The sequence below is a fragment of the Adiantum capillus-veneris genome, chromosome 27 (genome assembly GCF_014529385.1).
Source record: "Adiantum capillus-veneris isolate H3 chromosome 27, ASM1452938v2, whole genome shotgun sequence".
NCBI classification, from domain to species: domain Eukaryota; kingdom Viridiplantae; phylum Streptophyta; class Polypodiopsida; order Polypodiales; family Pteridaceae; genus Adiantum; species Adiantum capillus-veneris.
The window spans coordinates 3,745,758-3,769,820 of record NC_140957.1 but is presented as its reverse complement, the minus strand read 5'-3'; positions in this window follow the sequence as shown (position 1 = coordinate 3,769,820).

The following is a 24,063-nucleotide window of genomic DNA, read 5'->3' as shown; positions in this document are numbered from 1 at the left end:
ACATAGCAATGTACCTATGTAACTTTTCTGCAATACCTTGGGCAATACCACCATCACACTGCTTAAACTGTATACTCATGTAGTGATGCAACATCCCCAAATCTTTCATCTTGAAAGTAGCATTCAAATCAGCCTTAAATTCAGCAATATGTCTCTCATTTGGTCCAGTGATCAGCAAATCATCGACATAAAGAACCACAATGAGAAGTTCATCACCCTCACGCTTTACAAACAATGTACTTTCTGTTGGACTGTTACGAAAGCCTCATTTGACCAAATGAGTGTCAACTTTCTCATACCAAGCACAAGGAGATTGCTTCAACCCATACAAAGCCTTCTTACATCTGCACACTTTGTCCTCTTGTCCTTTTATGACAAAACCACGAGGCTGCGTTACATAAACTTCCTCAAGTATGTCACCATGCAAGAAAGTAGTAACTTTGTCTGATTGATGAACATCCTAACCAACATGAGCTTCCAATGCACATAGAAAATGCACAGTAGTCATACGACAAGTGGGAGCAAAAGTCTCTTCATAATCTATGCCTTTTTGTTGTGCATAACCCTTTGCAACAAGTTGAGCCTTATGGCGATCAATCTCACCATCCGGCTTGTGTTTCAATTTGTAAACCCATTTCGTACCAATGCCTTTTTGCCAGGAGGAAAATCACATAAAGTCCATGTGTCATTTTCTATAAGTGCATCATATTCTGATTGCATGGCAACCATCCAACTTTTTGAATTCTGTGCTTCATCAAAAGACAGAGGCTCCTCAACATCATGTAAGCTAGACACAACCAAAGCATAACAATCTGATGCATAAGATGCATGGCGAGAGCCTAAACGAGTACAACTAGACAAAGGTGCATCCAATTTACTATCACGCAAAGTGTGCACCAGCCATTTGGGCATACCTCTAGCCTGCTCATTTTCAGCCCTTTCCTTATCAAGTACATCATGTACATTTGCACCAGTAATAGGCTGATCTGTAACATTTTTAGAAACCCCCACAGGTTGTACATTTGCCTCATTGGAACTTACATTTGTATTTCCACCACCGAAAAGAGGCAACAAAGTGTCATAAATGTCCTGTGAGCTTACATTATTGTCTCTAGTACATGACAACAAGGGCTGAACAGAATCTTCCACAAACACTACATCCCGTGAAACCAGAATACGTTTTGTTTGTGGATGATACAACCTGTAACCTTTGCTTTCAACACTATAATCAACAAAAATACATTTGACAGCCTTATCATCCAATTTTATACGCTGTGTTTGTGGCACCAAAGCATATGCCAAATAGCCAAAAACACGCATGTGCTCAATAGAAAGCTTTCTATAATAGACTGCAAAGCTTTCGTAGGACACCTGTTTAGTACATAAGTGGAACACATGATGGAATCAAGCCAAAAAGAATGCGGCAAAGCTTGAATTTTGACCATACATCGTGCCATTTTTGTAAGTGACTTGTTTTTCCTCTCAGCAACACCATTTTGCTGAGGTGTATAAGGCACTGTACATTGGTGTTTTATCCCACGACTAGCCAGAAATGCATTGAATTCATGAGACATATACTCCCCCCCTCGATCGTAACGAGGGTGCCCATAGTACATTTCGAGACATTTTCAGCCATAGCGAGAAATTGTTTGAAGCACATAAGAACTTCGGACTTTGCTTTAAGCGAAAATACCCATGCATGCCTGGAGTAATCATCAATGAAAGTCACAAAGTAAAGGTAATTGCCCAAGGACGGAGTTTGCATGGGCCCACAAACATCACTATGCACAAGCTACAATCTGCATGTGGCCCGAATTGAACCATCCTTTGGAAACTTAGAATGTTGCATATTACCCAAAATACAGCCTTCACAAACATGTTTGACAGGTGCTTCAAGAAGCAGCAAAGAAGCAACCACATCAGATTTCTGCAACCGCAGCAAATTGGCAAAATTCAGATGACCAAAATGTGCATACCAAAGTTTTGCATATGAAATAGCCCTTTAATCTCCAACAGCATTTGCAAAATTTTGTCCACACTTGTCATACAAAGTGAGCTTATACAACCCACGACACAAAAGGCCAGATGCAACAATTTCATCACCAAAACTAAGATCATGAACTGTACATTTGTCATCCACAAATTTGACTACAAGTCCAAGTTTAGCAAGTGCGGATACAGATAAGAGATTCTTCTTGATCCCAGGTACATAAAGTGCATCAGCAAGTGTGAAGGAACTGCAATTTGCAGCAGTAAGCACAATCTTTCCAACTCCCTGACCCGGATAAGAGGCATTATTGGCACAAGTGACTGAATTCCCATGAGGGACAGACTTGAGAGAGGTGAACAATTCACAATGTGAGGTAATGTTCTTTGTAGCACCACTGTCGAAATACCACATATGTGAATCTGCAGCAACTGACAAGAATGCATCATGGACAACAGGATTGTAAGTGCACTCTGCGCTAAAAGCCCATTCTACATCAATATCAGCAACACAATCTCCTTGCATAGAAGACTCAACAATGGTTGCATTTGTAGTGGAACCAGCATTTGCAGTGGAACCACCCTCTTTCTTCTTAGCCTCTTTGGCCTTCAACTTAGGACACGACTTTATCAAGTGATCATTAGATTTACAATAATGGCAACGCATTTTCTTTTTGCCCTTATCACCAGAATTTCCAGAAGAATTGCTGCCAGTAGAAGCATTAGGAATGTAATTTTTTCCACTTGCAGCAGAACCATAAGAAGTGGCTGTATTGTTGTTACCACCCTTTCTTTGAGAAGCAATAAAATCCTGTTCAACTGCACGCTGCCTAGTCCTGTTTTTTTCTAGAAAGTGACTCTTGCAATAGCAATGTGCATAATGCATCAAACTTGACAACTTTAGGATTTCCTTGGGTCATAAGTCTCCAAGTACTAGCAAAAGTCTGGTAAGAATCTGGTAAGGCATCAAGAACAATCTGCACAAGGGAACTGTCTGAAATGACTTCACCTACAGAAATAAGTTGCTCATTGATATCCTTGACACTAGCAAGTGTCCATATCATTTCCTCATGCATAATCTTGGACTCCAACTCTTTACGCAGCAAAGCAATTTTAGCCTCATTGCGACTTGCATAAAGACCAACCAAAATATCCCAAGCCTGTTTTGCAGATTTTGTTGAACGGATGTGAGGAACAATGGTGCGCTTCACAAAAAACGCAATCAATGCATGAGCCTGTGCATCCTTTACATCCCAACGAGCTTGTTCAGACGTAGGCAAAACAACTCTAATAGTAGCAATCCTTGCAGCAAGACCTGCAACATCCTCAACATCGCCTACATCCTCAGAACTAGGACGTACATCAATGCCCTGCACAATATTCCAGACGCCCTTTGACACAAGAACATGTTGCATCATATAAGCCCACATAGGGTAATTGTCCCCATCCAACCTGTCCTCAGTAGCAAACATCTTGAAAACATCTGTGTTGTTGTCAACCATGGTAAATGATGCACATGATGTGAAAACTGTCCAAAAATAGGAGAAACGGAGCGAAAACAACACGTGCTATATAGCACAAACCATAGAAGACTATAAGGCACCTGTTATGCAGAAATCAGCACTGACAAAATTTTTGCACAAAATGACAAAATTGCCTGTGCAGACCTGCCTGTAGTGAAAACGAAGGCCGAAATGAGCCTGAATCAAAAATCTGAGCAGAGTAAGCTCTACGAGTTTATCCAAAATATTTGTCGACCTGTGAACACTCGCCAAACCTCACTGTAATCCGAGAAAGTGAGCAGGCATGTGTTGTTGCAGCTGGCGACTAAGCCCGGGAGGACGTAACCTGCTCTGATACCAATTGTTGGAATTAGGGTTGCAGAGAAACGCACACAGCTTGGAGAAGACAAAGGAATCTCAATGCACACAATAGAGAGTGTGTTACTTAGTGTGCAATGGAAAGATAGATAGCCCTAGAGTGATGGGCGTATATACAATGCTCGGGGGGAAAAACCTTCTAAAGAGGGAAAAAATGCCCCGGCGGTCCTAGTGTGTTCACACACATCACTACCACATGTATATGGTAACAATTTGTTAGACCAAATGACATGACAAGAAATTCATAGTGCCCCATTTGTGTTATGAATGCAATTTTATAAACATCTTCTTCAAACATTTTGACTTGGTGATATCCTGATTTAAGGTCAATTTTGCTAAAAATGTTTGTCCCTTTCAATTTGTCCAGTAGATTATCCACTCTAGGAATAGGAAATCTATTCTTAATGATGATCTTATTTAAATGATTTGTATGTAAAATAATGAGAAAATAAAGGAGAAAAATGAAGTAAGTTATACTTATCTCAATAATTGGTGATGACGTCCGATCTGGAAGTGTAACACCATGCAAGGTTGGAGTTTGTGAGTGATTGACCAGGTTGTTCTGTGAGGAATTCAAATTTTGAATGGCGTTTGAGCTCATCCCCAAAGCAGGTGGTAATCGGTAAAGTATTATGTGTTCACAATATATTTCAAATGATAGGGTCAGCTTGTGTTACTTTAAATAAGACATGATTTGGATCTGTATAAGAAATGTCGATTGACGAGATCCTCGATTAGTGGAAATTGTGGAGCCTTGGTTCTCGTGGTGGCTCTTGTGTCGAGAAAGCTCAAACCCCACCAAAGGTCGAAATTCTTGGAGTAATCTTAATATGACCCTCAATTTTCTTCTTCCCTTCTTTATATTAAAAGAGCTTGACCTCGTACCTCTTATGGATAGCCGTAATCAATGATTTCTTGGAGCAATTTAATGCTTACGACGTCTCTTCTCTTCTTCCAATTCCACTTCTTCATCTTTTCTTTAATGATGCCGAGTATCTCCCTTCTAAAACTCCTTCAAAGCTCTCCAATGCCAGGCCGGACTCACCGCCTCATTAATTTTTTGGTCAAGATCTCCTTCTTCTCTTGTTTCCTTGCCCGTAACTTCACAATTCCAAGGGAATTTAGCTGTTACTTGGAATTAAATGCTGCACATACCCAATTTCGACTATTGATAAGCAAAAATTATTGAATAAATTGCTAATTAATTTTGATTAATTACCAATTAATCTTTGCAAATTTGATGCTGTCGATTCAAAATACCTTTGTAGAATTGAAAATCACGTGCCAATTGAATTGAACCAGACGCTCTGATATCACTATCGGGATAAGATCTGGGAGAATGGTTGCTTCAACAATTTTAATTTGCTCACACATACCTATTGACCTCTCACCATCTCTAGAATGGGAGCTGATCTCTTCACACAACTTATTCCAGAGTCATCAATTCCATTAGTGAGAACTAAAACAGAGTAGTGGACTGAAATAGAGAACTGAACTGGAATGTTATACTGAAATGAAAGACACAACTGGGAGACTGGAATGGTATTTGTAGATTCAGATCATTAGCTCAAGGATAACCAATACAGTGTACAATGGATTAATCTTAGATGATAACATGAGTAAATGATTACATGGGTGAATCTAGAAACTAAGAGCGCGTAAACCAAAAGTGCTTAGAAAGCCAAAAGCCAAGAAGCCCGGTTACAGTGTAGCGGGTCCTATTTATAACTCTCAGGAGTTACTATAGTAACTACCTATGATAATTACTGCCAGTGTTGCTATTCCCGCTTCCCGCTGGTCGGCCTTCTAAGGGGCAGTTCCCGCATGCTGGGACTGTCCTTGCATTCTACACCCTTCCCTCCTTTCTTGAATTTTTGGTATAACTCCAAAATTTTTGAAAAAAAATCCAACTCCTGATTCTGATTTGTTGTTGAGAAAACCATCTAGGTTTTCTGCTTTGGCCGATGTTCCTCATGATAGTACTCTTTCGGTATTGCCAACTTTATACCATACTTCATGCTTGTTGAGTGCTTGACACCCATATAGTTGTAATTCCAAGGGTGCCCAGCCAAGGAGATTCCAGTGCCTAACTAGAAAAATCCACCGTCTGATTCTGAGATGGAACTACCCAGTATCCTTCCACTGAACCCGCTTCCTCTTGCCCTTCTTCCGTGTTGGTGCCTCAGAAGTCTTAGTGCCAGCTTTTTCCTTGTGGATAAGTCTGTAAATGGCCTCTTGTTCAAGCTGATCCCGCCTTTCAGTGGTGGACATCTCAAATTCATAAGGCGTGAGGGCGTTGTAGGTTTTGGTTTTGGGATCATACAAACTACGTTTACCCTTTGTCACATGGGTTATGGCCAATTTATGACAATGTGAGGCTGTGTGAATCCATCCCTGTGGAAGAGGCTGATTCGTCTTAATTCTAGCTTCAAAGTGAATCTTAGCCATTTCTTTGTATTGTGGTCCCAATCCTGGTGTGGTAGTGATATCCTTTTCAGGAATCTTGGAAGACTCCACAGTCAATTGAAGTAACTGGTTTGTAATCTTTGTTAATCCACAGAGCTGGATCTTCCACTGTCCCATATAGAGTTTGACCTTTTGCATTTCTCCCTGCAGATCCATGAAAATATTCATTTTGAGGGCGTCATTGATCAATGATTGCCAGGCTTTCCATTTCATAGTGGCTCACTCATACCAATCTTGGAGTTCATTAGTGATGCTAAAGTAAGTGAGCCGATCCACTGGTTCTGGATGATGAGGATACAAGGCTAAAAAAAATCTAGGCAGTTCAGCCTCTTTAGTAGGTAATGCATACAGGAGAACTGGAGAATCACGCACAAACTCTAGAAGATTGAGAGCAGCTTGGTTCTCCTGCTGCATCATCTTCCTAGTAATTCGGACCAACTGAAAGAGTTTCGGAGAGCAGTTGCCTGTTCTCCTACAGTCATTTGAGTTTGGGTCCTTTATTGCTGGAAGACCAATCTTCAATGATGGCCTGCACCTCTGATCCAAAACTCCTCTGGAAATTTGCATATGAAGCAAGACTTATTTTAGTTGAGTCCTGACCTCCTTCATACATCTGTATATAGGTTTGTTTCCTAGTAGTAGATCCAGTTCAAGAGCTAGAGAGTGTCGATATGCAGTGGCCTGTCGCTGCCAATGTGGATTGACTGTCATATCATCAGAAGTCAGCGTCCACTCAAGTAACCTTTCCAGTAGCTGGATATTGCTAGGATGCATCGGTAATTGACACAACTCTTGATCATGAAAGGCAACTGACTTCGGGTGCTGAATCATTTCTCTAGCTCCTACATACAGCCTTTGGAAGCATTCCAGATCAGAGATAAGAGTGTCATTCTCCAAATACTTTCTAGTAATAAGAGCTTGCTGATGTCTTGTTCTCTTGTTAAGTGTGATGAGCTGTAAGGAGTGTTGCTCACCAGCCTTAAAGGATGCAGTCACATCTTTGGCTTTTCCTTTGCTGTCTGGAATGTGCCGTGATTGGTGTACTGGAGAATCTCCAGTGTTGCCCTTCTTGTGTTGTCCACTGCCTTGCTGCTTATCAACAGACTACTGGTCATCCGACTGTTGGTGTGGCTGGTCTAGGTGCTGGTTGGCTTGTCTTTGTTGGGTTCACTGCCCCCTGTGGCAGCTGATCCACCAGCTCCAGAGCCTTAGGGTGGGGAAGGAGGAAAATTATCATCATCATCTGGTTTGCCTGCCGGGTTGTCCTCCCCTTCCTCATCCTGCTCTTCTTCCCTCTTAGACTCCTCGAACTCCTCGTCAGGATCATTTTGCTTACTGATATAATCAATTATGGCCTGATTTGCTAAGGCTGTGTTGTATTCAGAGAGATATTCTTGCAGATCAAATGATATATCTCTTTGTAAGGGAAGCCTTTAATGCAATGTGGGCTATCAGCAATTCGTTGAAGCCTACATGCTTCATTGGTAGCAAAGTCTGAAATTTGTCAACATCTCTTAAGGGTGCTACCTTATCTTCATTTAATTGCCAATTTTTTGTTTCTAATTTGAACAGCATTGTTTGCAGCTCCTTAATTGTTCTTGTTGATTAATTTTCAGCAATACCATGCCTGAGAGATTGTGCAGCCCCATCCTTCTAAAGTTTTTGAATCTGCTGCTGGCTGCTTTCCAGTTCTTCGTTCAACTTAGCCACTTATTCATTGGAAGCTGACGCATCCATCATCTGTCCTAAGGCATTGACAATGGTGTTCCATGATGCTTGGATAAGCACCCAACAACCATCAGCTACTGTAGCTGTGTCAGATTGAATTGGCTCATAAACCATGACGGGAGCTGTGTATGGTAATGCTGCCAAATCTGGTTTTTGAAGAATCAATCGGCCTTTGAGAAGGTTATGCTATAATTGCTGCAATCAATCCTTCTTGGCTACGGATAAAGCCATTTCACTGAAAAGGACTTTGGTGGTCGGGCTGGCAGGTGTTGGGCCCCTTCCTTTGTTAGTATTGACTGCCACCTGTTCAGTGCTTGGCATTTCTTGCTGGCCTTTTCTAGTGCTGATTTCTATTGGAGTCTATTCTTCAGATATTGTTGTAATCTAGCCTGTTGTAGTTGGCTTGCTGAGGATTTTTTAGTGGGCAAGGGCTTGAACTGACTCTCCAATTGCTTCAGTAGAGCAGTACTCTTTGCCAACATAATCCTTGGTTTCTTTGAACCACCGGCCTCCACCTGTGTGGCCTTCCTCTTTTGTCTAGTTAGGGCCAATTGATTGCTTGGAGCCTCTTCGTCTAAGATAGCTCTATATTGTTAGTGGCTGGAATGGGCTTTGGACTCCAAGCCATCTTTACCTGGAAAGAGGCTTCTGGAGCAGTTGCCTAGTATAGAAATTGCCAGACATACCAAGCTTTGAATACACTCTGAGATTTCAGCTTAGCAGTTCGCTGTAACACATTGTGAGACAAGATCTGGCACAAATTGATTTTAGCTTTAGCATTTAGCCTTTTTGCGAGAAGCATGGCAAACACCTTCTTTGACACATATGTGGGATTGTTATTCAAGCTGACAGTCTCAACAACAAACCTATAGGTTGAGGGGACGTCCAATCCTGCTACTAGAACCTCTTGTGCACTAGCCTTTCTTTTCTTTCTGGTTGCTTCATCCTCCTTCAAAGCTAGACTTATCTGCTCTGCAGACACTACATTTGGCTTTGTCTCGTTGGGCATTTTGGAAGCGTAGGTAATGTCGTCAGGTGTCGCTGTGATTTTTACTCCATTAACAATGGCACTGCCTTCCTCAGCATTAAAAGAATCAAGAACCTGCTTGATAATGGCTGTGTCAAAATCCAACCTTGTAGCCTGTACAACCACATGCAAATCCCATAGCTTCAGCAGTGATTGTGCCTGCTCCGTAAACACATATCAGTGTATCTTGCTATGCCGGATAAGTGGTAGAGAGGCTTGAAGAGAGTTGATAATTGGTGCGTTTTCAGCCATTGTATCCTACATCTTCTCCGACATTTTCCTTCTACCATACACTACGAGGACGGCAAGTCTATAGAGAAAGAAGACTTACTTGTATATTCAAACCCGCAGCAAGGTGTGCTGGGTAGGGACAGACAGGGACAAACAGAGTCTTCTGACGAGAAGGTTTTTGATTGTAGTGAAGAGTCTTCAGAGCTTGGCGATGGTGAGTGTGTAATAACAAGTAGGTGTCGCGCAGGAACTTGTGAGGAAGAATGCCCACCTGCCTTACTGTTATACATGTACGTGCCATAAAAGCCCACTACTTACCGTTCCTAGAGTTTTGTGCACCTCGCCGATGTGGCACACATGCATTGGCCAATTTGTCCCATAATCCCTTTAATGGTTATCACATGCATTCCCATTGGCCCTTTTCCCCATAAGAACTGGTACTGACTCTGAAACTCACCTGGCTCTGCCACTGGCATTGTTTTCTCATTCTCAGACTTTTGCGGCACTATCACTGGTTTTGGTATTGGCTGTACATGGAAGAGGTTTAGAATGGCTGAGTCTGAAAGTCCCTACTCATATGTACCCAGAATACCAGTATCTTCTCCTCTGGAGGTCTCTTTTTCATTAGAATAACATAGCTTGATCTTGGCCCCATTATAAACACCTGGCAGCAGTAATCTAGATAAGTTCTTCAACCTTACTATGCCATTGGAAAATACCTAATCGGCTTCATATGGAGCAGCCCAAGCTATCTTTAAATTTGGTTTCTTAGGGCCCAATTTGGATTGATAAACCAAAACTAAGTCTCTCTTTTGGAACTCCCTAACCTTTCTATCATGGCAGCTCTTTCTATGTTGCTTAACAATCTCCTATTCCAGCATGGCTCATTATCGCAACTCATCCAACCGCACTAATTCTTCCAGTCTATGTTTAAGATTATGATTAAAATCTAATCCATATTCCACCGCCATTCTGAGACTGGGAATCACGAATTCAGTAGGCACTACAGCTTCAGTACCATACACCATTTTGAAAGGTGTAATTACAGCAGTGACTTTATGAGCTGTTCTATAGGCCCATAAAGCAGTCGGGAGCTTAAGATCCCACTAGTGTGGTTCCTTCTGAACAATCTTGGTGAGAATATTCTTGATGGTTTTGTTACTACTCTCTGCTTGACCATTGCACCTGGGATAATATGGAGATGATTTCTTGTGCTTAACTGAGAGCATTTCCATGGTATCATTAATAAAATGTGTCCCTTGAATTTACACAATCTCAATGGGGCATCCATAGTGGCAGATAATGTTTTCAAATACGAAAACAGTAGTGGACTTCACAGTATTATCTGGAAGTGCCTTGACCTCTACCCATTTAGTGACATAACAGGTAGCCATCAAAGTATATCGGTTCTTCCTTGGAGTGATCTTCTTGAATGGTCCCATGAAGTCCAGACTCCATTTCATGAATACCCCCAGTGGTTGAACTGAAGTAAGTGGAGTCATATCAGTTGCTGTTGGTCTGCCCATTCTCTAACATATATCACAAGTTTTGCAAAAACTTTGAACATCGGCTATCAGAGTTTTCCACCATAATCCAGCTTGCAAAATCTTCTTATATGTAGTATCAGTGGAGAAGTGTCCTCCAAAATCCCCATCATGTGCTTCAGAGATGACTTGCATCCTTCCTTCCATTGGCATACACCTTCAAAGAACACCATCTACACCCAGTCTATAGAGAAATCCTCCTATGATGGTGAACTTCATACTCTTAATAATCAGAGCTTTCTTCTAATTTTGAGTCCAGTTTTTTGGGAATCCTCCTTTTGAAAGGAACTGATATACATCTTACCATTTGGAATCTGTATTTTTCTCAGCTGTCACCTGAAACAACTCTGCATCTATTGGCTCATGCCTCAAGGATATTTCGGAGTAGTATTCAGTACTATTGGACAAAAAATCAGCACCACAATGAGATTTACCGGGCTTGTGAAATATGCGGAATTCAAACTCCATCAGGAACATCATCCATCTGATCAGTCGTCCTTGGATATTTTTTAATAACTTTGTTAATAAAAAATAATAATGCCTGATGATCCACATAGAAATGAAATAATTTTCCCAGTAAATAATGTCAAAACTTGGTGGCACTGAAAACCATTCCTAAGGCTTCTCTCTCCGTGGTAGTATATCCTTGTTCAGCTTGACTGAATCTTCGACTAGCAAAATACACTGGATAATCAGTGCTCCCATCTGGTTGAGCCAATATTACTCCCATTTTCAGTCCCGAAGCATCGACATGCACATGGAATATAACATCCCATCCTGGTTGTCGGATTATTGGCTTACTGGTAATGGCATCTTTAAGACATTGGAAGCTCTCCTCACATTCATAAGTCCAGATGAACTTACTTGTTTTCTTGGTGAGCTCATATAAAGGTAATGCCTTGTAAGCAAACGTGTGAACAAAACTTCTATAAAAATTTATATATCCAAGAATAAACTTAATTTAGATGCTGTGCAAGGTGCCTTGGTCTGTTGAACACACTGGATTTTGTCATTGGCCATCTCTATGCCATTCCTGGACACTATATACCCCAATAATTGTCCCTTCTAGACTAGAAAAATAGATTTGAACGGATTCAAACAGATCCTCTTCTCCTTATGTTGCTGGAAAACCATTTCTAGGAACAGTAGATGCTCCTCCTTGGTTGAGAATACAGTAAAGTCATCCATAAATATAGCTTAAAAAATCGATGCAAGAGTTCACTCAATATCTCCATCATGCAACATTGGAATGTTGTTGGAGGATTGCAAAGACCAAATGCCATGACTAATTACATGAATGCACCCCATTTAGTAATAAAAGTGGTTTTACTCCGATCTTTAGGAGCAATCTTTAACTAATTATAACCATGGTAGCCATCCATAAAACTATACACATCATGACTTGCAATCTCATCAAGAAGCATATCAGTAAAAGGTAATGGAAAAGGATCTTTGATGGTTTGAGCATTCAGCTTCCGATAATCCACACAGACTCTGAGTTTTCCATTCTTCTTTGGTATTACCACAAATAGGGAATAGCAGTCACTACTGGAGACTTTTGTGATGAATCCAGCCTTCAAAAGGTTGTCAATTTCATCTTTAACCTTCTTAGCATAATTTGGATTCATTCTATACCTTTGCAAACACATTAGTATGGCATCTGGCTTTAGACGTATTCTGTGTTGGCGAACCTCTGGATCTACACCTTTTACATCAACATGTTCCCATGCGAATACGTCTTTGTATTTCTGGAACATAAATCGGGCTTTTTCTTTCATTACTGGGTTCAGATGCTCCTACTGGTGCCCTGTATTGTTAGGGCCTAATTGGCATAATCATGAATAGCCTGCGTCGTCCGCAGCCATGGGTGTCCAAGTAGCATCCCATATGCTCCTTGAAAATCCAGTACCAGAAAGCTGGTTTTGAATTTTTCTTTCCCCATCCTTATCTGCATATTCTAGATTATACCAGTTGCCTAAACAACTCTGTGATCGGCCATTCGAACCTTAAAGGGTGTTGGTTTCAAATCTGTGATGCCGAGCCTTTGCTGAAGATGTGTCCCTAGGATATTTACACCTGCTCCTCCATCCAGTATAACACCGGATAACAGCTCCCATTGTTTCCTGACTTTGTAGTCTACCTGGATTACTGGCGCTTTATCATATCTGACAGCTGCCAAATCAATTGCTCTGGCATCGGCTTCAACCTTTCTTCACTGTCTGATAAATTTTGCTGCTTTACGCAAAGTCTTCTTGATATTTTCTAACTCAACTGTCAATTTCTGAATTCTTTCACAGATTTTGACATGAATTTCTTCTCTCTCTCTCTCTCTGTCAAAATTATTATTAGAACTCGAGGTATCAAGACTGTCTTCACAGTCCCAATCCCCTGTCCCGGTGTCTGCTTTTCCCAATTCAATGTTTCCCATTCCAATAAAATCTGATTTGACGTTCCCTAGATCTTCCACCAGTCCTTGCACTACAGCAAGCATAGTCTCAGAGAGTCCAGACCCTGACTGATCTGGCTGCCTTTTCTCTGAGGAATGGGCTGGTATCTTTTGCATGACTCAAGCATCAAAACTTTCTGGCTGCTCTCGTAGCTTCTTAGCTAGATCTTCTATGATCTTAGCTGCCAGTTCTTGCTGCTCTTGCCCTTAGCCCTCTAGACTTCTCTCTGCTAAGTTTCACAGGCTCATCTAGGATTTCTTCAATGACTACCTCTTTACTACGAGTGATTGCCCGTACTGGAACTGGTTTCTGGGGCTTTTGCCTTAGTAGCCATAATACTGGGTGCCTCTCGACATTATATTGCAAAGTGACCATATTTTTCACAAGTATAGAAGTTAAGGCTTTGGTTTTGAAAATAACCATGACCTCGGCCTCGGCCAGTACCCCCTTGGTATCTGCCACGCCTAGTACTTGTGCCAATGGTGCCTAATTTTTCCTCTTGAGGTACACTAATCGTCTCTACCTTGGCTAATTCAACATTGGTAAATGCCACTAGAGACAAATCCTTTCCCTTCTTGAAATGATAAATTTGAATACCATAGTTGTTCTGTAAATGGCCATATGCTTTTCAAGAGGTACACTATGGGCATTCATTGGAAACATGATATTTAGATTTGCATTTGGAGCACCAGGTTTCCATTCTTTGGACTGGTTGTCTGGTCTGGCTGATTTCGGCAATCTGCCTGGCCATTTCATCAAGTTTCCTGGACCAAGACCCTTTCTTAGCCTTGTCCTTGCTCTTTTGGTCGTCGGAGCTGCTAGAGGTCTCACTAGAATTGGAATTCTCAGTAGAAGAACTGCTACTGCTAGACCTCTGCTTCTTGTGGCTTCTCTCCTTCTTAGCTTGTTGTTCAAGCTTCAGAGATCTCTGCACCAAATCATGAAATTTCTTTGTTGGTGCAGGTACCTCCTGCTCTCTCAGCTTCTTGCTACGAAACCCATTTGGAAACCATGCGCGTAGCCTTTTTTCTAAAGGTGGATCCTGCAGCTGCCTGGTTAACTCCTTGATCTTTTCAACATAACTTCTCACAGACAATTTTCCTTGTCTGATCTTGTCTAGCTCACAGAGGATGTCTTCATCACCTCTGTTGTTTGAGTACTCAAGTCTAAAAGCCTTGAGCATTTTGTCGTATGACCTGAGCTGCAAGCTGGGTAATGGTAATACCATTTGCTTGCCACATCCTTTAGTGTCTGAGAAAAATATTATCCCCCAGTCATCTTCATCAATATTCTTTAACTCTGCATATTGCTCAAAAGCTTGAATGTGAACTTCAGGGTCATCTTTCTTTCCGCCTTTGAACACAGGAAAAGAAATCTTTAATGAAGAAGTATAATCATGCCGATCGGCATCGTCTCTGCTTCTGACCTTGGGAGCCTGACCATGTCTTGAGGACTTCCTGTAGTGATCAATGTCAGCATCCCAATTACCTTCCTCTTTGGTTTTAGTCTCTATCTCTTCTTTGGCTTTCTTGCTGGATCTGTGACAACTGCCCTTGTTGCCCTTGGCTTGAGCTACCTTGTGTGTGGACCAAGAACTCTTGGTTTTGCGTTCCTCCCTCTCAGCCCTTCTCCTCCTTGAGTGATTGGAATGATGAGAGTCTTTGGCCTCTTCAGCATTACTGTACTCCTCTTGATCCTCAGTCTTACTCTTAGGGTCCTTCTTAGTATTGGACTCTCTTTCTGACACTTCAAGAATAGGGTTGACAATGGTGGAATCAATGCCCAACTGGGATGATGATTTGGGACCATGACTGACTTTGGGTGGCATGTTTGTAGCTGAAAATTCTAACTGGGAGATAAGAGTCCTTTGGTTGAAGAGCGATCAGCTCTAACCACCGGATTGCCAAAATGGAACCGGAGTTGGTCTCTTCAAACAACTTATTCTAGTGTTAAAATTTGGAGCTGCTGATTATCTCAGCAATTCAGTTAGTGAGACTGAAATGTAGTACTGGATTGAAATAATAAACTAATTTGGAATGATATACTCAAATGAATGACATAACTAGAAGACTGGAAATGATATTTGCAGATTTAGATTAATAGCTCAAGGATAACCAGTACAATGTACAATGGGCTAAAATCATATGATTACAGGAGTAAATGATTACAGGGTGAATCTAGAAGCTAAGAGCTTGTAAGCCAAAAGTGTTTAGAAAGCCAAAAGCCAAAAGGCCAAGAAGCCCGGTTATAGTGTAGCGGGTCCTATTTATAGCTCTCAAGAGTTACTACAGTAACTGCCTGTACAGTAATTACTGCCAATTGTTCCTGCTTCTCGCTGGTCGGCCTTCTAAGGGCAGTTCCCGCCTGCTGCTGGGACTATCCTCACCTTCTACAATCTCTCCCAAAGCCCAAGTACACACCCCTAGACTAGGACCACACGCACACACACACAATATAGATTTGATAGTGAAAGATTGTATGCAAAGAAAATGTAGACAAGATTTTGAGAGCACACATAGCCTAAAAGAGGAGAGAGACGAATCTTGCATATGAATGGCCTAAAGATTGTAGTCCCAAACTCCATGGTACCTCTTGTGGAGTTTGGTATTTAATATTTTTTATTTTTTATAGGTGCTAAAAATTGGAGGTCCCTCTTTACACTTAATTCCACTTTAGTGTTTGTGTTGTAGCCATATGCAGCTACTGTGTAAGTAGCTACTTCTTGTACACTTCAAGTGTTGTTAGTTCATTATCAATCAAGTTATCTTTGAGTCTACACCATCTCTTTCTCTTGCATTGAGTAATTAGTGTGATAATTAAGTATGCTAATATAAACTCTACACTCACTAATCCCACCTAATCCTCTCAATTGGTATCAAATCCATTGAGGTGATTAATATCTATTAAACATAATTAGGTTCATTGGCATTCTCTCCTAGCTAATTGCATACCTAATTAATTGATCTCTAACCTATTAATGGGCGCAAGCGTCCTTGGTAGACCCAAGAGGCCACTACTTTCCATGGATTAGGCATGCTTGATTAAGGATTGTTAGGTTCATTAGGTGCAATTAGGGCATACATTAAGCATCATTAATATCTCTTAAACATCATTGGGGTGTTCTCTCCTAGCTAATTGCATTTCTTACTGATTGAGTTCTAACCTATCGATGGGCGCGCACGTCCTTGGTAGACCCAAGAGGCCACTACTTTCCATGGATTAGGCAGGTTGGATTAGGGAGTATTAGGTTCATTAAGTGCAAATAGGGAATACATTAAGCATTCACTCCAAATATTGGTCGAAATATGTCCCTCTTTAATTCTAATCGATTTATTTAACTTCCCTCCATCTAGTGTGAATTTTGAAGTTGATTTTGCATGTCTTTTGCTTCCCTAATTACTGTGTACTTAAGCATCAAATCATTGCATTGATACTATGGAGGTAGTACTCCTTGAGATTTTTTGGCAAGCCCTAACCACTGCATTTCAAGGTTGGAAGCCCCCTCTACCTCATTCCCCAGTTTATGCCACAAATAGGTCCATGTGTGTGTGAGTTTATGTGTGCGAAGCCCTATAAAATTAACAATAAATTTTTGTTTGTGGGTTCCTCTCACAAGGAACGTGGCTTGACCACTTGGTTTAGAGCTCACCATAAGGCATTGGGGTCCCCTCACATGGCATGTGTTCAAAGCCTATTTTAAGCAAGTGGGAATGTGGGCGGACTTGAGATTCTACTTGAACTTGATTAATATCCCTGGTGGGTCCTTAAGGGCTACGTCCCACGCCATCTTTTTCCACTTGCCACTCAAATTCCAAAGGCGCTTTAAATTTGTCTTTCAACTATGAGCGGATCAACTAAAGCTTTGTCCCGTGTGTGCGCAAACCCACCATCCCAAGGTCCCAATCCTTTTTTAAGGGGGCCTTCCACAAGTCTATACTCCTTAAACCCCCTTGCTTAGGGATCACTCCCACAACCATTTTTGCCAAAGCCCCAAGAAATCACACCTTGCAAAAACTTCCTACAGGTCTATCCTCTTTAAGCCCACTATTTTTACCAAAGCCCCAAGAAGTCACACCCTCCAAAAGCTTCTTCAAGGGATCAAGGTTCAAGCAAAGGAGATATTTATCTATCTCTCACTAAATTCCTATATTCAAAGCTAAAATTTTGCATCCAAGCACAACACATTGCAATGTATGCCCAAAATCTCATGTGCAAAGATGATATAACCTTGTGCTTGTATGAGGAGACAAACACTACCCTTGAAGAGTCTTCAAGTGGAAAGATCGCTCTGTCTGGCAACATGAGAGAAAAGACGATTCCATCTTCTAGGGGAGGAGCACGATTATCAATATCCAAATTTGCATTTAGTTTTTAACCCTGTCATGCATCTAGTTTTGTATCCAATAAAGGTGTCAAGAAGTGCTATGATTGTAGAAATCCCAAACATATAGCAAAGGATTGCTAGAGTTTAAAGGCGGACTGCTAGAGTTTAAAGGCGTATACACATTGTGAAAAGAAGGGGCATCCCTCTTCCAAGTGTCAGAGAAGCAATAGCATTTAAAAAGTAGCACAATAGGAGAGATGGACATGAAGTCAATGTCCCATGACTTGGCAGTGATAGTGGAAACTTGCAGATAAAATATGGGTGAGAATCCTAGCCTCATTTTTTTGAGTCATCTTTGAGGACATCTTTGTCTATATGGATATCTTTATCCTAAGAAACTTGTGGTTCAAGGGTAGGTGTCTTTTGCCTCCGTGGCACCACAATCCATCGTGTCATTATAACTTTTGGGGTCTAGCCTTTGTGACAATGTGAGATCTTTATAGTGGGCCAATAGTCTAGATCAAAGTCCAAGGAGAGGTTTGTTGGGATTGTGGCCTTTGGCCTATACCGACAACAAGTGTGTAAACCATCTCTTCTACAATCAACAATACAATCATCTTATGAGCATGTGAGGACACATGGCCTAGTACACATGGCATAGTGAGTTGCACAATAGTCCAAAATCCAATCACCCTAGCTTTCTCCATTCTATGGAGCCAACCTTGCCCTTTGGGAGTTGCCCCTTGACCCTTGGGAGAGATGCTTATATGACCCTGGAGAGGTGCATCTAGCCATCTGCAAGTACTATATAAGTAGCTACTTCTTGTACACTTCAAGTGTTATTAGTTCATTTATCACTCAAGTTATCTTTGAGTCTACACAATCTCTATGTCTTGCATTGAGTAATAGATGTGATAATTAAGTATGCTAATATGAATGCTACACTTGCTAATTCCCCCTAATCCTTTCAACAACCCTTGTCCCAAAGCTTCAATCCATTCCAATAGGATAGCATGTAGACTTAGAGAATGCAAGAAGGTACAAATTAGGTTTTCAAATATAAATGACTGACTCAAATTCAAGGGACAAGAAGAAGAATTAGATAAAGTTTTAATGATGAAGGAATGTTTTGAGTTTGTAGAGGATGAATTTTCAACACCGTACAACCCCAAGACGTTAATCTTGGGGACTACTTCAGACATGTGTTATTATAAAAAGGAGGCTGAAGAAGGAGAAGAAAAGAATCATAAACAACACAGAGAGATCACGGGGTCTATTCACAAAGGTATCTCAAACTAAAACTTGTTACTCAAGAGGGAGTCAAATTGGACAATCCCAATAGATTCATTGATCTATAACACAAATTTTCACATCAATCATCATAGAAACAACCATTAAACACCATGATTTTTTTCTTTAGTTTCCATGGACAAGGCTATCTTCATTCCCAACATGGCCACGACTTTATCCCATAATAATTTATATGTCAAACATCATCATAATTGCATGCCAAGAGACATACCCTCATTGTCATGAAGAGCTACCATGTAGACAACATGGAAAGGTATCACAATCTCCTCCACACTTTTGTGGCTAGACCAACATCAATGCAACAAGCAGTCACTACAATAGTTGGGTGATGTTAGCAAAGCTATCATTAAACTATGGCCGACACACTAATAATCCCCGTAGCACCCACTCAACCCGATCCCCATGTAGCATACGTTGAAACCTGCCTACCACTTGACCCAACGACTGCCATGCAATTTTCTCTCCTACCCATTCAACTACACATCTCCACACAAGCTGGCCTCAACTCACTCAAGCCCCAACTACACATGCAAGGCCTCCGCCAACCACCCTCACCAAAACCAAAATAGTCGTCCAACTCTCTCTCTCTCTCTCTCTCTCTCTCTCTCTCTCTTATGCTTTCTCTTTCTCTATCTCTGACCCTCAGTCCCTACTTCTCATCAATTGCCATGCAGTCCTCCTCTAGGTCAAGGCTGTAGTATTCTCTATCATTATCCCTGTGATAAACTTCTCAATATACACACTATACATACCCTATATCAATCATAAACAATTCATCTTATTCCCTTCTTTAACTTCACCACCCTTAGCTCTCCTCTCCCCCTAGCAACAAGCAAAACACTGGCTTTGACTATCATTCATAGATGCCCAGGCCCCAATTACTAACTACTACTCGAGAAAACAACCACCCTACCTATCAATGCTCCCCACTGATAGACATGCCGATTCAAAAGTGTTATCAACTACAATACTTGTCGTAGCAACATTGCTCACAAGCCTCTACTCTCCCAACCCGTCATGGCCCAACAAGATATTTGGACTACCATTTTATAAGAACATGCTTGGCAACAAGGCATCGAGATCGTCCATAACTTTCTCGATGGCTGTAAAACCATTGACTATCTTGTTTCCAATACTCTACATGCTTGGCATAAGTATGTGGCGCGAACAATCTAAATTTTGAGGTATATTCAGTTTTGGTAATCTCTTTGCCTCGACAACATAGAATTGGCCAAGGAAAAACTTTATAAAGGCAAAATTTGCATTACCAACAAAATTCTTTATATTAATGTTTTTGACTTATTGCAATCACCTATAGTGGAAACCACATGTGACCGCAAGGTACTCATTTTAAATGAGCAATGGGATTGTTTTCCCCTTATCATGTTTCAAGTTTGGGATCAAATTATAAAAAGGAATGTCTTTTATTCTTTTAATTCTATCCCTTCGGACCTTTTTCACAAGGTATTTGGCAAAATTTCATGTAATAACCCACACCAATACGTCATCATACATGACAATTTTGACAAACCATGCATGTCCTTTGAGTTTTGGGACTCTGCATCGGGGATAGATGGAATAACCACTCCCCATACTTCTATGATCACCTCATTGAAGCAAGAGCAGAATGAGCGCGAGCACATCCCATCCACCAACCTAACTTTACTTGATGAGTGGTACAACGGACACAAGCCCTATTTTTTTTGCTTGGAATGTGGGCCCTGGTTATGTCATGAACCACAACCCAAATGGAAGAATATGGCCCTCATCTCACTGAGGGTTACATTTGTGAAGCAGATATCTACATGGTGAAAAGCAGCCAATGTAAATATTTTTGTTAGCACTTGGCTAAAAAGGCTACTAATTTATCTCATTTCTATCATGTCCAAATCTTCTACTTTTGGCTATTCTTATGAAGATATATAATTGGTGGCTGGGGCTATGAGCTTTCGGGTTGTAAGTAATTATTAATCAAATATGATCTCTAGTCCCTTTCTACCCCAAATTGTCAATTTTAAACCTTGGCCAAGGTATAAAATCCAATTTTTGTACAAAACCTTCTAAGTTTTTGGATAATGAAATGTATGTTGCTATCTCTCAGCACCGTCAACTCTTCCTCTCTCTTTGATGCTCACATCTTCCTCGTGGATTATCCATTTGAAGTGTTGTATGCTTGTACACATTCACATGAAAGATCTGCATAACAAAGTAAGCCTCTCATGATGGTTCTTTAAATTTATTGCTACTAATCCTCTTGGTAGTCAGCTCATAACCCAAGATTTAAGCATGAAACTGAATTTTAGCTATGAGAGGGGTATTGGGGCACCAACGCTAAGCTTCTAGGTGCATTCTTGATCAAAATCAACTAGGTCAAATCTATACAATTGATAATAATATGTTTTTTTCAAGTGGTTAGAAAGATGTGTTGAGACCCTAAGCTTGCGTGTTTAGGCTTTGCCTACTTATCGCCCTATAAGTTTGGTACATTTTGGAGCTTGGTTGCTTGGTGAACCGTTAAGGTTTGCTTGCATGTGACAACTAGCTTTTGTTGTCTGATATACAATTGAGTGTTGCATTGAGTAGATTGGGATTGAGTGTGTTTTCCTAGAGATTAACAACCTCTTGTAGCCTCCATGCACTAGTCATGTCAGCTGCATCCCATGGATTGACATTTATGTACGTGGTTCTTGCTATGTCTATAATAAGATAGAGTGAGGCTTGATAGCTCATCCATACATTTGGCACCATTTTTGGGGATGAAGTAACATAAACTAGAGAAAACCCCACCTCTTGGATATCATTTACTTGCTCTAGGTTTACATGGAGAAAACCACCACCTTTTAGAAACTACATAGTCAAGGAGTATCTTCTTTAGTTGTGTTGAGGTGTCTTGGAAGTAGTCGTACCTACCAAGGACCTTTTACTTATAGATTATATTATTTTTTGAGTACTTGATGAGTTAGAGTATGTCAAAGTCTAAAAGTTGACACTCAAGACATCAAAAACTAAAAAAGACAAAAAGTGTTTGGGAATACTTTCCACTATCCTTATTGTGTTGTGATTAGGAGTAGGTTAAGTAGTCAACTCAATGGATTTTTGACCTATCTTAGTCTCTAAATGATGTAGACTCCTAAGGTAAGATTGAAAGGCCATCAAACATTATTGTGTTGTGATTAGAAATAGGTTAAGTAGTCAACTCAATGGATTTTCAACCTATCTCAGTCTCTAAATGATCTAGACTCCTAAGATAAGCTTAAAAGGCCATCAAACATTGTTTCAGGTAAAAAAAGTAGTCTTGGGAGTGCTCTAGAAGAATGTAAAACTAGCATTGGAGGAAACTTACCAAGGTTTACCAAAAAAGAGATTATTATCTCTTGTGTGACTTATGCATTCAAGTTTGATTTTTTTTGGCCAAGAGTGCTTGCAATATCTTTTAAAAGACTTGAATGGCACCAAAATTCCAAAAAAGTGTAATTCCAAGCATAGAAATAATAATTGTTGTTTTTTGTGTGAGGTTGAAATCGGACTTTCAGTTAAGGATCATCTTGTCAAGGTGAAGTAAAAGCACTTTTGTGAAGGCTCAAGAAGTCTTGAGTTCATTCATTTACAAATTTCTTGCCAGATCTACTTCCATCTCTAATCAACTGGTGGTAAGTGAAGATAAATATACCAAAACTGATCCAAATCCAAATTTGTCAAAAATTCTTGATAGGCCTTTAAATACTTTGTATTAATTGTGGAAACCATCAAAACCTGAAAAGCTTGCAAATTTAAACACCAAGATAATAATTGTGCTTATTATCTCCATTCCAAAAAGTCAAAAGCCTCATCATTTGAGCACACCACATGCTAGGCCATAGTGTATAGAGCATATGATCCAATTTTGGAGTCATTTGGAGCTATAGAGTGTTCGTTAGACCTGATTTTCTTTGAAGTCAAGTAGTAGATGCAAAAATTGGGCTAGACACTTGAGAAATGATCTAAACCTCATGAAACTTTCCAAGTGACCTGTCTATAGTGTGTACATCCAGTGTGAATAGGAAACTAGAAAAAAAACTTCATTTTAGGCTAAGAGATAATAAGTGCACTTATTATCTCTAGCCTTATAACTTCAAATTTGTGAACTTTTTTGAAAAGGTTTTGACTTGTGATATCAATAGAGTGCATGTGTCAACTTTCAAGTGATTTGGAAATTTTTTTGGCTAAGATTGACACTTGTATTATATCACATTTTGCAAATCATTGAAGCTAGTGAATGTTTGTGCAAAACTTGTCCAAATTTGTTAAAAACTGACCCAAAGATCTTTGAACACATCTTTAACCAACGAGCAGCAACAAAAGTGCAAAATGATTTTTTTGGTGCTGGTACATAATAATTGTGCTTATTATCTCCTGCCAGCTCGAGAGAGAATTTTTGAAAATTTTTGGTTGCCAAGGGTATGTCAAAGGTGCTAGCGGTTAACTAGTGGACACTTTGACTACGATCTAGAACAATTGCAATGCCAAACACATGAACAAGGTACCTATGGAGAGGAGAGATCAATGAGGTAGAAAGAGACATGACATCTGAGAATGAGAGAGATAGAAAGAGAGAGAGAGAGAGAGAGAGAGAGAGAGAGAGAGAGAGATAGGAAAGGCTCTTCATCTGATAACAAGCTTCTCAAACAAGTGACCAAGGGTGGTTTGCATGCCCTTTAGATAGACTTGAGTTACATAAAATTGCAACGACTACTGACACTGCCAAATTCTCTTGCACATGGGACCACTAACACGGCCACAACATGAGCTAGCCTCCCCAACATAGATCCACCTCTTGGCAAAGGAAGAATTAGAGAAAGAGAGAGAGACAAAGGTCTCAAGGCTGCTGGTGTGGCTACCCTTTAGAGGAAGTAGGGGTCTCTACTCTCCTCATCCTTTGAATACAATGCCCATGGAATGACCTACCCTGAGGATAAATGTGGAAGGGAAGATGTGCTGCCATCACCATGGATGAAGAGAGCCTACAAACACTGCCCATCACTACCACCAAAACATTGCAAGGCTACCCACCAAAAACATTGGAGGGCTAGCCATGGAATCATTAGGGGAGAGGCCACGAGATGAGGTAGCAAAAACACTA